Source organism: Canis lupus, chromosome 2, assembly GCF_011100685.1.
Source record: "Canis lupus familiaris isolate Mischka breed German Shepherd chromosome 2, alternate assembly UU_Cfam_GSD_1.0, whole genome shotgun sequence".
In the NCBI taxonomy this organism is placed as follows: domain Eukaryota; kingdom Metazoa; phylum Chordata; class Mammalia; order Carnivora; family Canidae; genus Canis; species Canis lupus.
Genome location: NC_049223.1, coordinates 76,216,381 through 76,230,054, shown reverse-complemented (window position 1 = coordinate 76,230,054; position 13,674 = coordinate 76,216,381). Strand labels below are relative to the sequence as shown.

The window sequence follows — 13,674 nt, the reverse complement described above, 5'->3', positions numbered from 1 at the left end:
TTTCTGTGTGTCTGTCATGAATAAATAAATAAAATCTTTAAAAAAAATTCCTATTTTAAAGCTGAGGACAGAGACTCAGGAGAGATTACAAGATTACATAGTTAATATTCAAGGGAGCTGAGATCTGAACTTTAACTGATCACACCATCCTGCATTATCCCATCTGTTTATTATCTTTTTTTTTTTTTTTTTTAAAGATTTTATTTGTTTATTCAATAGAGACACACACACAGAGGCAGAGACACAGGCAGAGGGAGAAGCAGGCTCCATGCAGGGAGCCCAACGTGGGATTCAATCCTGGGACCCCAGGATCACACCCTGGACCAAAGGCAGGCACTAAACCACTGAGCCACCCAGGAACCCCGTTTATTATCTTTTATACCAACTCGGGGATGCCCTCAAGGCAGGACCACACCTTACCTGTTTTTGTATCAGTTCCTAGCCAGTGCCCACAGCCTGTAGTCTGGTAAGTATTAAATCAACACATTCAGGCCATTGGTTGAGCAAATATTTGAGTGCCTCCTATGTACCAGACACCACTGTGTCTTATGATTACCATGAGGAAGATGGACCTAACACCTCATGTCTAACACAAATTGTGGTATCTGTGGGAGATCCCTCTTACCGGGATGGCCCAGTAAGCCACTGGAGAAAGGTATTTGAAGCTGAAACTCTTGAGTGACCGGGATCCAGGCCAGCAAGAAGGGAGAGGGGAGACAACTAGGAAGGAAGAACTCTTTAATAGGATCAGAGATTGTGAAGTTGCAAGAATTTGGGGTGTTGGAGACCTGGAAGAAGTTAGTAGTGGTTCTGTGATTCAGTCGTGTGCTTCCAAGTCCCTGTCCCTCCCTGAAGCCAGCTCTACTGTTGAGAGAGTGGCATGCCCATGGGCAGAAAATGATGGTACCTCCTCAAAGGATTATTATGTGGATTAAATAAGAGAAAATGTAATAACAGGTTGGGTGTCTCCTTTTTGTTGTTACACATGTTGCTAAATTCTGGTTAGAGAAAACTAACCAAATTTGGCCCCAAATGGAAATTTATTTGAAGTGCTAAATAATAACAAAAGCCCAGGATTCTGTTACCAACAGAACTGAAGGTGCGTCTGTCTTTAAGTTTCTATCTTTGAAAGAGACCGGGGACAGGAACAGGTCTTATCTTTTCTTAATGTTTCTGTTGAGATAGAACTCTTCCAAACGGCTTTTAATTTTTTTTTCGACCAAATTATACAACTGTTTATTCATGGCACTTTTCATTATTTTAGTGTGTTCCTCCATTGAAGACGTGCATTTTTTTAAGGCAGTCTAAGAAAATGATAGGCTTCTTCTAGTTGTTAGTCGTTTCAAATGGTTTGTTTGCAAATGGTTTTGAGTTTCCTCTGAAAGTTCTCAAGATGATGATGAATACTTTATGCAGGGCATTGAATGTTTTAAAGCACGTAGTAGAGTTTTTGAATTGGTAAAAATAAAAAGGTGTTTGGGTTCATGAATGTGAAAAATTGCAAAGGCAGTAAGAAATCAAGCAAACTGTATAAGAAGATCAGCAATGTCAAGTTTTGCTTTAAACTATGTCTAGTATCCAGATTGCACATGTCTTTAGAAGATGTAATCCAGCCCAGCAAATGGAGCAAGGAACTGGACAGAGAGTGGCAGGTTAAACAATAAGCCTTGCATTAAATTGCTATTTTAGGTTTGGGTGGGACGTTCACATTTCAGGTATTCCAGTTTTACTTTGTGATTTGGGGCTGTTAGGTTCCAGTAAAGAGAAGGTGGTAACACTGGTTTTGAAGGATAATATAAAACTGCAGGAGGAGCGAGGGCATACCAATTTGTTTTTCAGTCTATTTTATTTCAGTTCAAAGCAACATTGCAGACAGGCACTGCAGGAAAACGAGCCACACCTTGGTAATACTCAACTGCTTTTGGAGATTGAAGAAGACTGAGTATAACCAAAGTGTGACTTGTTTTCTTGGGCTATCTGTCTGCAAGGAAGCTTTGAACTGAAATAAAATAGATTGAAAAACAAATTGGTATGCCCTGTTGCCTCATACTGAGTATTTACGTTATCCTTCTGGAGTACTGCGTGTACCAGCACCCCGGAGGAAGGCAGTGACCCCTCAGCCGCTTTCAACTCTTCAAGAGAGTGAGCTCTTTGATTTTCACAAGGAAATTGAATTGGAATTTATGGTTTTCCGGATCTCCAATAGGCTGCCTTCTAAAGCTATCATCTCGATAATGCGAAGAAAGCAAGCTGTAACCATGTAGAGGAAAGAATTAAATATTAAGGGCATTTAAATTCAGAGATGAGATTGTCACTTTCTTTAAGTCATGGAGGGGGTATGGTGTGTCATTTGCAGAGACCATTGCAGTTTTGAGGCTTCTGCAGCCCTCAAGGGAAAGGGTAAGGAAAGAATACTAGCTTTTCTTATATTTCCCTAATGTTACTATTTAACTCCAAATCTTCAAACTCTTGGCACCAAGTATTTCATTTCCTTAGATGAAGTAAATACATTATTGCTGATCTCAGGTGGTTAATCTGGGGTAAACGGTTGAGTTGCAAGGGACCCACAGATTCTTTGAATTTGCCTGCAAATTTTTCTGAATGTCATTTTCCTGGGGAGTGAGCCCATTTCTCTGATCAGGTCTCAGAGGGATCCTTGACCTTCAAAAGGTGCAGAGCCAACGATAAAATGTTACATGTAATACCACTGGCCCAAAGTAGTATTGAGAATCCCCTTGAAGCCAGTTACTTCTTACTGCTGTGTGGTTTTGACTTCAGTTTTGAAAATATCTTTCCAGGCCTCGTTTCCTGTTGAAAGTGGCCAAGCATAGTTGAGTGATCACGTCTGATAGAGGTATTTACCCCATGAGGTACTTTAGAAATGCCTCAGAGGTCATTGTCATGATTTTACAGGAGACTGCCACACTGGTGATGTGTTGTCTTGGCAACCTTGGTAGCAGTTGCCCTATTTGTTTTCTTTTTTTTTGACAGGTGAAAGGAAGAGGCTTAGCAGCCTAATACTTTGGCTCTAGGCATCAAATTTGTGCAACTGGACTCGGTTCCTCAGTACCATAAGAAAGTAGGATTAGGAGGGAGAGAGGAAGAGGAGAGGGATGGATTCAAGGAGGCAGAGACAGAGGAGTGAAGGAAGAGAGATGCTGCCCCTGCATTTGTCCTGGCATCCATCTGTGTGAAGGGAAAGAGCTCTTTCTGAAACCAAACTTACCTCACTTATCTAATACTAAGGACCTCTGAAAAAGTTGTCTCATAGATGCAGTTTCTGGTTTATTAGTACTCAAATGGAAATAAAAGGAACCATCTTTAGGTCTTTATCTTGGGGCATTTTGTAAACATGGGACCTCAGTCCAGAACTGTTGTGGGCCACGGTTTGGCCCATACTGTGTTTATCAATGTGTTGCTTACATTTACAGAGAGATTTTGCATCTGCCTGACCCCTGGAGGTATTTGCATGAGTGACTTCTGCTATCAGCCGAGAGTCTAATTCTGGGACTCTCGGTGTTTTACGAAGTACATTTTTATGAAGGGAAGGGCCTAAGAAGGAAGAGGGAGATGAGAAACAAAGGATTAGTAGCTATTGGGGCTCTAAATATTGGTTATTTTTATTTTTTTTTTTAAAGATTTTGTTTATTTGAGACAAGACCGTGAGCATGAGCACAGAGAGGGGCAGAGGGAGAGGGAAGAGCAGGCTCCCTGCTGAACAGGGAGCCCCATGTGGAGCTTGATCCCAAGACCCTGGGATCCTGATTTGAGCTGAAAGCAGATGCTTAACTGACTGAGCCATCCAGGCGCCCGTAAATATTGGTTACTTGAAATTTGTTAAAATCTAAAAAAGTGAACAGTATGTGGTTCTGATTTTGAGAAAATATTGCAAGAGGTCATCTACCCTGCTAGTTTCATCTGTTTCTCAGCTTTCTGAGACTGCAGCCTGATTGTTGGATCTTCCTCTTTGACTCCTTTAGCTCCTTGTCCCCACTAGCTCTGAAGGGTGATGTCAGGGGCTCTGGCAGCAGTGAACTTTGCCATTTTTCTTCCATCTGGTACTTATCTTTGGTTTCCTCATCTCAGTGGATGGCACCACACAGTTGGCAAAAGGCAGCAAGTCCCCCCATGTTCTTCCCCTTCTGTCAACCCACCACCCTCCTTCCACTCCCTACACATAAATAGTCCACGTTTATTTAGGCTACAAGCCTATTGATGTCCCCTTTCACTTTTGGTTAAAGCTACTGTAATCTCTTGTCCTGAATTACTACAACAGCCTCCTAGCTGGCCAGCTGGCTTCTTCCTTTGTTCCTTTCTAATCTATTTTGTACACTGTTGCCAGTGATCTTTATAAAGCACAGATCACATGTTACTGTGTCCCCCTTGCTTTAAACTCTCAAGTGGCTTGCCTGCCCTCAGGATAATACAGTTCCTTGGCTTGGCCAGCACTGCCCTCAAGCTCTGGCGAGGCCTGTCTCAAGCTTTATCTTCCTCTACCCTCCCCTCTCACCCTTCTTCTACTTGAGCACTGGTCAGTCATGCTCAATGGGCCGCAGAACTTCATCCTTCCCAGGACATGTGGGCCAGCTGCACTCTGGGGCTTTGGATTTTTCTGGTCATGTTACTAACCAGGCTTGCCACTATCTGCACTGATCATGAGATCACCGAATGTTGAGTTTTTTATGTGGTTCCTTTGTCCTTAGATTATGTGCTGCTTCAAATGTGTTGTCAAATACTGTCCTGAGGTCAGTTGATGTATTTATTTTCTGTGTGTGTATGCCACCAACTTGATAACCTTTATCAACAGGCTCTTTGTTTGAAATTTTAAGAATTGCTTTAAAAAAAATCTAATATTGTTTTTTAACTAGGTAAACCATTTATATGGTTCCAAAATCAAAACTACACACAAGGTGCATTCACAGAAGTTTTTATTTCATACCTGATCCTCCTCCTCTGTTTCTCTTGAGTCTTGCTATCAAAGTTTTGGGGGTTTTGCCCATCTGTTAGGTAAGAAATAATTTCAGTATAGTTTAAATTTGTTTTCTCCTTTAATGAGATACAGGATACCTGCCCAATGTCTGTGGCATAAGTTGCAAAAACATTTTTTCCAATTTGTCATATGCCTAACTTTGCATATGTTGTTTTATTGCTGTATAAAAGTTTTACACCTATATATAGTTATATTTGTGGGTCTTACCATGTATTGCTTTAGATTTTGAGTCACAGGAAGTTTGCCCTTCTCTTAATTCATGGGGAATTCATTAATGTTTTCTTCCAGTATATGTGTGGTTCCCCCTCCCTTTTTTTTTTTTTTTTTTTTTTTTTAAACATTTAAGGTTTTTATCCTTCTGGAATTTATCTTGATATTTGGTTTGAGAAACAGCCAGGTGCTCCAACGCTATTTATGAAAAGTTCTTATTGGGGCGCCTGAGTGGCTCAGTGGGTTAAGCATCCGACTCTTGATTTCAGCTCATGTCATGATCTCGAGGTCCTGAGGTCAGGTTACATGCTGGGCCTGAAGCCTGCTTAAGACTATCCTGTCTTTGTCTTCCCCCGCCCCCCTTCCCCACTTTCGTTCTCTCTCTTCAAGACAAAAAAAAAAAAAAAGAAAGAAAGAAAAAAAGAAAAAAAAAAGAAAGAAAGGAAAGTCCTTATTTTTTGGTCCATTGATTTGAGATGCTGTTTTTACTGGATACTAAACTGTTGTATGCATTTGAGTTTCTTACTGAATTTTCTATTTTGTGCCATTGGTTTGTCAGTTCATATGCTGTTACAAAACCATCGTAATTTTAGAGGCTTTGGAATTTTTTTTAACATCTGGAAGGGCCATTTTTTTTCACATTGCTCTTAGTGTTTTCTGGCTGTTTCTGCCTGTTCATTTTGCCACATAAACTTGATAAATCAATTTGTCTAATTTCAGGCATTAACGGATGGTATTTCTATTAAGATTATGTTAAATTTATTAATCAGCTTAGAGAGAACTAACATCTTTAGGATGTTGAGTCTTCTTCTCCAAGATTGCGGCCTGTCTTTCCATTTGCTCAAAGCCACTTTTGTGATTTTTCAGGAATGTTTTATGTTTTACCTATAAATTTTGTATGCTTCTTGTTAAGCTTATTAGGTTTTCATTCTTAATTATTATTTTTTTAAGATTTATTTATTTATTCATGAGAGACACAGAGAGAGAGGCAGAGACACAGGCAGAGAGGGAGAAGCAGGCTCCATGCAGGGAACCCGATGTGGGACTCGATTCCAGGACCTTGGGATCATGCCCTGATCCGAAGGCAGGTGCTAAACTGCTGAGCCACCCAGGCATCCCTCATTCTTAACTTAAAAAAAAACAAAAAACAAAAAATTCCTTTTAGAATTTTAGAATCCCTCCAGAACTTCTTGGAGGAATGTATATACCACACACTCATATACTTTTATATATCATTTCAGATGGTTCATAGATGTCTTCCTCAGCCCATCCTGTTTGATTGTCCCCTCAGAACCCCTTCTCTTGTCTGTCTTTCTCACATTCCCATTCTCAGGACATAGCTCTGTGTCCTACATACAGTAGGCAGTCTGTACACATTTGTTGAATGGATAAATAAAGCAGGAAGGGGAAGATGAAAGTGGATGAAAGAGCGAGCCTGTAAGACCCATATATGGAAAGGTTGTCCTTGTACAGACATCCAGATATCCCTAAGTATACAGTCTGCAGCTGTTAATTTCACTTTGTTTGTAGTATGTTGTTCTCTTTACCCTCATCCCAGAACTTTAAAAAATAGCATGTTGATAATGATAATTATCATTTATTGAATACTATAAAATGCTAGTCACTGGCTAGGTCTTTTCCATAATTATTTCTTGTCATCCTTATAGCAACTAAGCAATAGGTATTAATTAGTTTCTCCATTAAAATATGTAAGTTTCAAATATAGAAAAATGTAAATAGCATTATGAGTTCCCATTTACACATTACCTTCCTTACAGTTGAGGAAACAGATTTTGAAAAATTAAGTAACTCCAGTTTACAAAGTTAAAGTCAGGTTTAGAACCCATCTCTTTTTAGCTTCTTACTAAGATTGTTTTTCAAATTTTAAAGTCTCAGCTGGCTAGGGAAAAGCAGAAACAAGGATGACGGTCAAGAAGCTACTCCATTCTAAATTCCAGCTCATAGTATTACATTAGTCTTCCCTTCTATCTAGTTTAATCACAAAGATTTCCCTTACTTGTTTGCAAACAGTAAGCCCTCTGAATCCCCCACCCCCTGCCCCGCTTCTCTTATATGTTCTGCTCACACTTGCTTTCTCTTGGCCTGGTTTTATTAGTATAGTCTAGTACTAGTTGATTTTGAAAGGCCTGCCAGTGTTTTGAGTACTGGCTCCCAGCATGATATTGAGAACATAACAGGAACTTAGGAATTTAAATAATGGTATAAAACTTGCTGCTCTTATTTGTCTAGGCCATAGGTTTAGTGAGATCCTATAACTTGTGAATGATGCTCTGAAGTCATTAGCTCTGACCAACCTAGATACAAGCTGCTCCTATAGCCGGCACTCTGCTGTCAGCTGCCCTCAGTTCCAGTCAGGTTCAAACCAGAGGGAGACTTTCGAAGGTCAGAGTCCAAGACAGCAGAATAATTGGCCCCTAGAGTTCTGGATTTTTTTCTCAGGCAGTGAAGTGTTGAGGATGAAATTTTCCATGTCTTTCTTTGAACATTTTTGAGCAAATACTATGGAATCCCATAGGCTCTTTCCCAAAGTTAGAAGCAATAGGAAAGTTATCCTCTTTTGCATTTTGTTGTTGTTGCTAGCTCAAGTTAACCCCCTCAAGTCATGCTCCCTGGTGATAGAAAAGAGAAAGTTGGAGAGGAAAATAATCCCTGCTTCTTCAAAGACAAGAAACTTCTAGCACTGGAGGAGAGGAGAATGGAGTTCATCTGTGAGTGTGCACAGAGGTCTAGGGAAGGTTGGGTGATCTGCATAGTGTCACAGGACAGTAATGTAGGCAGTGGGGGAACTCCATAGTCTTCAGTGTGCCTGATACTACTGAGGTGTAAAAAGAATAGGCTTCTAAGCTAAAAGTGATGTTCTTACTCGTGCCGTGAGCTCTTTGAGAGCAGGATTATATTGAACTTCTTCTCAATGTAAGGACAGCTTTAGTTAAGGGTGTTTGGCTGAGCTCAGTAAAGATCTGTGGGATGGACAGCCACACACTGACTAAGGAACTGGGGCCTTAGAGCCCCACTAGGGCTGCGTGGGCTCCATCTGTCCCAGCAGCACCATTACCTGCTTCATGGCTTCAAAGAAGTGTGTGTGGTGCCCATAGAGCACAGAATAAGTAGCCTCAAAATTAAAGTCATCTCCTCTTACTTTAGAAATACTTTATGTACACTGTCATGATGAGCACTGGGTAATGTATAGAATTGGTGAATCTCTATTGTAAACTAATATAACACTGTATGTTTACTGGAATTAAAAACAAACAACAGCAACAACAAAAGCCCTACTTTGTTTACTATGTATCTCTGCCCTGCCTCTGAACAGAGAAGTTACCAAAAAAGTGGGAGAAAGACTGAGGGATCAAGAGCTTTACTGCTTTTTCAGTTCCCACGCTTGGGCAGCATCCAGCGGTAAAGGTTCCGGCTCTGGAGTGAAACAGTGTGGGTTCATTTACGGACTCTGGCACTCATCGGCTTTGTGGTTTAGGGCAAGCTGTTTACTTTTTTTTTTTTTTTTGAGATTATTTATTTATTCATGAGAGAGGGAGAGAAGCAGAGACCCAGGCAGAGGGAGAAGCAGGCTCCATGCAGGGAGCTCGACGTGGGACTCAATCCCCGGTCTCCAGGATCACGCCCTGGGTTGAAGGCAGCACTAAACCACCGAGCCACCTGGGCTGCCCAACAAGCTGTTTACTTTTGATAGGACTCTACTTTTTCAGTTGAAAGTGGAATTAATAATAGTAACTACCTCACAGGTTTTGCAAAAATTATATAAGGCTACCATGCAAAGTGCTTGGCACAGTGCCTGGGATATAATAAACTTTCGCGAATGTTAGCTCCTATTGTTAGATCCCTACCTTAACCCTTCCGAACTGTGTCTTTTTCCCTTTCCAAAATGTGTTCTTCATTGCTTAGAGTATATACCAGAAACATAGGTAACAGGAAGAGTCTTATTTTTGTCATTAGTTACCTGGAAGATCTTGAGACCTATGTCAACGCCTCCATTTCCTCATCTACAAAATGAGGGAATTGGACCAAATGATTTCAAAAGTTCTTGTATCACCTGTTAATTTTCAGTGAGTTTAAGGCTTTGAATTCTCTCAGATTACAGCCCAGCACTCTTTGTTATATACATACAGTGGCTTATTAGTACTTACAGCTATCTCACTAACAAGCACTAATACCTCCATTTCATATATGAGGAAACAAGCCTAGAGAGTTAAGTGACTTGCCTAAAGTCACACAGCCTTTGAGAGCGACAGTACTGCAAGTTGTGATGATTCCTAATTTGCTGTGATTTACCACCAGGGTGGGCGATACATAGTAAAGCGGGCTCCAGAGGTTTGTTTTTTTTTTAATTTATTTTTAGATTTTATTTACTTATTCATGAAAGATAGAGAGGCAGAGACTTAGGCAGAGGGAGAAGCAGGTTCCATGCAGGGAGCCCAATATAGGACTCAATCATGGGACTCCAGGATTACGCCCTGAGCTGAAGGCAGACGCTTAACCACTGAGCCACCCAGGCGTCCCTAGAGCTTCTGACCCCTACTGTAGGCACCTAGTCTCTAGAGTCACCTAGCCTGGTTTGGTATTGTGTAGTTTCCTGAGTGCTCTAATTTTTATATTAAATGGGTATCTTTGGATTTGAACTTTGGTCTGCTGTTACTGTGTTCCTCTGTGTGTCTAGATGGCTGAGGAAAAGCATGTGTATTCTCATAATCAAGTTGGTGAAACCTCAGAACTTATCCACATCTTCAGGTCACTGCAAAATGCCTGTAAGTACCAGTGACAAAGCCAAGAGTCTTTTTTTTTAACACCTAAGAGGTAGGATATAAAAGCATTGGATTGATGATTGCTTGTTGAGACTCTTGACTGTAGGATGGAAGAGTTGCAGTAGGTGGAATGCAGTCACAGTCCCCAGCCACTCGTTAGATGACTGTGTTGCTCCAGAGATTTTGCAGTTTGGCCTGTGAAGAGTCATCTTGGGTGAGCTACTGAATCAGAGCAGCATGGCCGGAAAGGCACGGGAGAGACAGATAAGCCTCTCAAAGCCTTCCATTAGAATAGCCTTGAAAAATCGCTTGTTTCTGGGAGTTAGAAGATAAGAGGACACAAGCGGTTTATTATACCGAACATTTTGATGTTTTTGTCTCATTGTATTTTATACAATGCCTCAAAAGAAGAGTTTCATTAGAAATTGAGAGAATCTAGAAAATGAAGTGAGTTTAATGTAATGGTTTTAATAGGCCTATCAAGAATCAGATGCTGCCAGTTTAGATGTGGCAAACAATCTTTATAGTGGTCTTTTGTCCATCCAGTCTCTACCTCCTTGAGAATTCAGTGGTGGGATGGTGGCAGTGATGGTGATTGATAGTGGCTGGCGGCTAATGAATTTATTACACACTTAATATGTCCTCAGTGCAGAGTGCTGGTGCTTTAGGTGTTAACTCATTGACTCTTCTAACCACCCCGTGAGAGACGTACTATTATTGCCCCTATTTTGTAGAGGAGGAAACTGTGCCCCTTGCAGGTTAGGTAATTTTCCTAAGATCACACACTTTGCGATTGGACGGTCGATCTTCACACCAGGTAGTGTGGCTCCAGCTCCATCCTTTAACCATTAAGCTGCACTGCTGCTCATGACAGCAGTGGGCTCTCCGCCCTGGAAAGTGTGCAGTTGGGACGACATTGCATGTAATTTAAAGAGCACATGGACTCTTCTTTCCCTTCCACATCCATAGACTCAGGTTTAAACCTCATGCTAGACTTGTGGAAATTCTCTGCAGGCAGAGATAATATCTTCTTTAATTTTGCTTGGTACATAGTAAGAACTAAATAAATGTTTAATAGTGAATAGGTAGTTGAAAATGACACTGGCTTTGAAGCCAACCAGGCGTACCCTGGGTTTCTATTTTAAATTCCCTTGTTCTAAAAATAATACATGTTTACTATAAATAGTTGTGAGATGTATGAAGAATAAATCCCCCATCGTTACACTACCTAGGAACCCATTTTGATATATTTTCTGTCTTTTTAAATGCAGATATGTACATGCATGTACAAATACTTTTAAACCAAATTGGAATTTGGAATATCAATTGCATGCTGTTTTTTTTCCTTTTAATATATTAAAAGCATTTCCTCATGTTATTAAAAATCTTCTAGAGTCTAATTTTAAAAAGTTATTTAGATATAATGCACATACTATACAGTTTACTGTTTTAAAGTATACAACTTAAAAGTCTGTGTAACCATCACTACTTTCTAATTCTGGAATATTTTCATCACTCTAAAAGAAAAACTCCCATATCCATTAACATTCACTCCCCTACTCCCCCTCTTCCCAGCCCCTGGCAAGCACTAATTCACTTCCTATTGCTGTGGATTTGCCTATTCTGAACAGTTTGTGTAAATGAATCCTGTGGTATGTGGCCTTTCGTGACTGGCTTCTTTCACAGAGCATAGTGTTGCCAAGTTTCACTCCTGTTGTATGCTTTCTGTATTCCGTTCCTTTGTATGGCTGAATAATATTCCATTGTAAGGTTATATAACATTGTGTTTGTTCATTTATCAGTTGGTGGACGTTTGTGTTGTTTCCAGTTTTTGTCTATTACATATAATGTTTCAGTGAACATGAGCATGTTTTTGTGTGGAATGTGTTTTCATTTCTTTTGGGTTAGACCTAGGATTGGAATTGCTGGCTAATGTATCTCTGTTTAACTTTCTGAGGAACTTGCAAACTATTTTCCGTGGTGGTTGCATATTTTACATTCCCACCAGCAATGTGTGAGGGCTCCAATTTCTCCACATCCTCAGCAACACTTGTACTTTCTGCCTGTGTGTGTTTGTTTTATTATAGCATCCTCATGGGTGTGGAGTGGTAGCTCCTGGCAGTTTTGATCTTCATTTCTCTAATGACAACTGATACTGAGCATTTTTTCATGTGCTTATTGGCCATTTTTTATATCCTCTTTGGAGAGATTTATTCCAATCCTTTGCCTGATTTTAATGGGCTTGATTGTTTGTGAATTTCATCTGTTTCCTTTATGTGTAAGAAGGCCTTCTATATCATGACCTCAGTTATATATTCATTAAACATGTAATCTTTTAAGTATCTTAAAGAGTCACTTTAAAAATGTGGTTTTTCTTTTTGTTGTGAAGTCACAAATCTACCTTCTAGTTGTATTAATGATAGTGGATCGGGGAAATTGCAATCATATATTCCCTAAGACACTTTTGGGCAGTTTTCCGGCTTGAGGATAATTATTTTCTCATTGAAAGAGCTATCAGTGGTTAATACTTAATCAACATTCAAAGGAAAAATAGTGAATGTGCTGTATAACAGGCCTCCTGCTAGTGGCTACCAGTCTATGAGATACCTAGGAAGCCCTCCCCACTGAGCCACTCCCTTGTTGTGTATACTTAGGGGTTTGGTATTTTGGTTCAAGTGCTGGCTTGAAAATCTAGAAATCCGGGTCCTGGGTTTGGCCCTGCCATTACTTAGGCCTGTGACTTGGCAGGTCACTTAATTCTATCAGCTTTTTTCATCTGTAAAATGACAGGCCTGAATTACATATAGTCTCTAAGGATAATTTTAGTTGCAGAATTCTCAGATTTTTATTATCCTTCTGATCAAGAGTCATTTCACATATGTTTGGTGTTGATAAATTCCTTTTATAAAGTTTTAATTAGTGATGGGTGGCAGAGTGACTGAAGGCAGAGTGACAAGGCTACAGAAGCGCATGGGAGGGGGGAGTGGGTGAGGAACCCGGGGAAAGGAAAAGAGTGAGGACTGAATCTGATAATAGCCAGGGAGACTTTAGAGGGTGGATAAATTTGAAGTGAGCTGAGAGCTTCATTGGGTGAAGCTCCTTGCAAGAAGAGTAGTTCTGACTCGATAGATGTTCAGAGCACCGAGTGAAAAGCCTGTGGGCAGGGGCAACAGGAGGGCACTGCTTGCATTCTGAAAGAGACTGAAAAATTAGCACATGGTCAGTGCTACTGAATACCTGCACAAGGTTACCTCAAAGACAAAGCTGAATCCAACTAAATCAAAAGAGAGACTGGAGCCACAGAAGAGTCCAGGAAGTTGGTGATGGAACGGACAAGATCGAATGTTAGTTGGTGGTGTCTGTGTTGTGGACACTGATGCTCAGACCCTGTCCGCCCAGTCTGGGGCCTGGCATTTACTTGCAAGATGAAGACAGATGCGCTGGGTTTCCATTGAATTGGTAGTATACAGTCTCTTCTGATGGTACTTGACCTTGCTGCTTGAGTTTTTTCACACCTAACTGTAAAGAGTAGGCCTATTTCGCTAATAAATGAACTAATAAATTCACTTTCTGATTTATATTTCTTTTCAGTTCAGACTGTGTTATCCAACCTCCCAACCAATTAACTGTGAGACTTTTATAGGATAGGGTGTTTATATCTGCAAGGTTGACAACCAGACTAGACCTTTTGGT

At 40.4% G+C, this 13,674-nt stretch overlaps 1 protein-coding gene across 3 annotated transcripts in view; it reads left to right on the top strand.

The window, feature by feature from the left end:
* Window positions 1–13,674, top strand: part of ZBTB40 (zinc finger and BTB domain containing 40) — a 70,111-nt gene that overhangs the window by 2,485 nt on the left and 53,952 nt on the right. Inside the window, exon 2 of one of the 3 annotated variants that reach the window (XM_038531671.1) lies at window positions 220–466. The exons of the other annotated variants lie outside the window; for them this stretch is intronic. The gene's annotated coding sequence lies outside the window, so the exon portion shown is untranslated. The remainder of the gene's footprint in view (window positions 1–219; window positions 467–13,674) is intronic. 3 annotated transcript variants of the gene reach the window in all.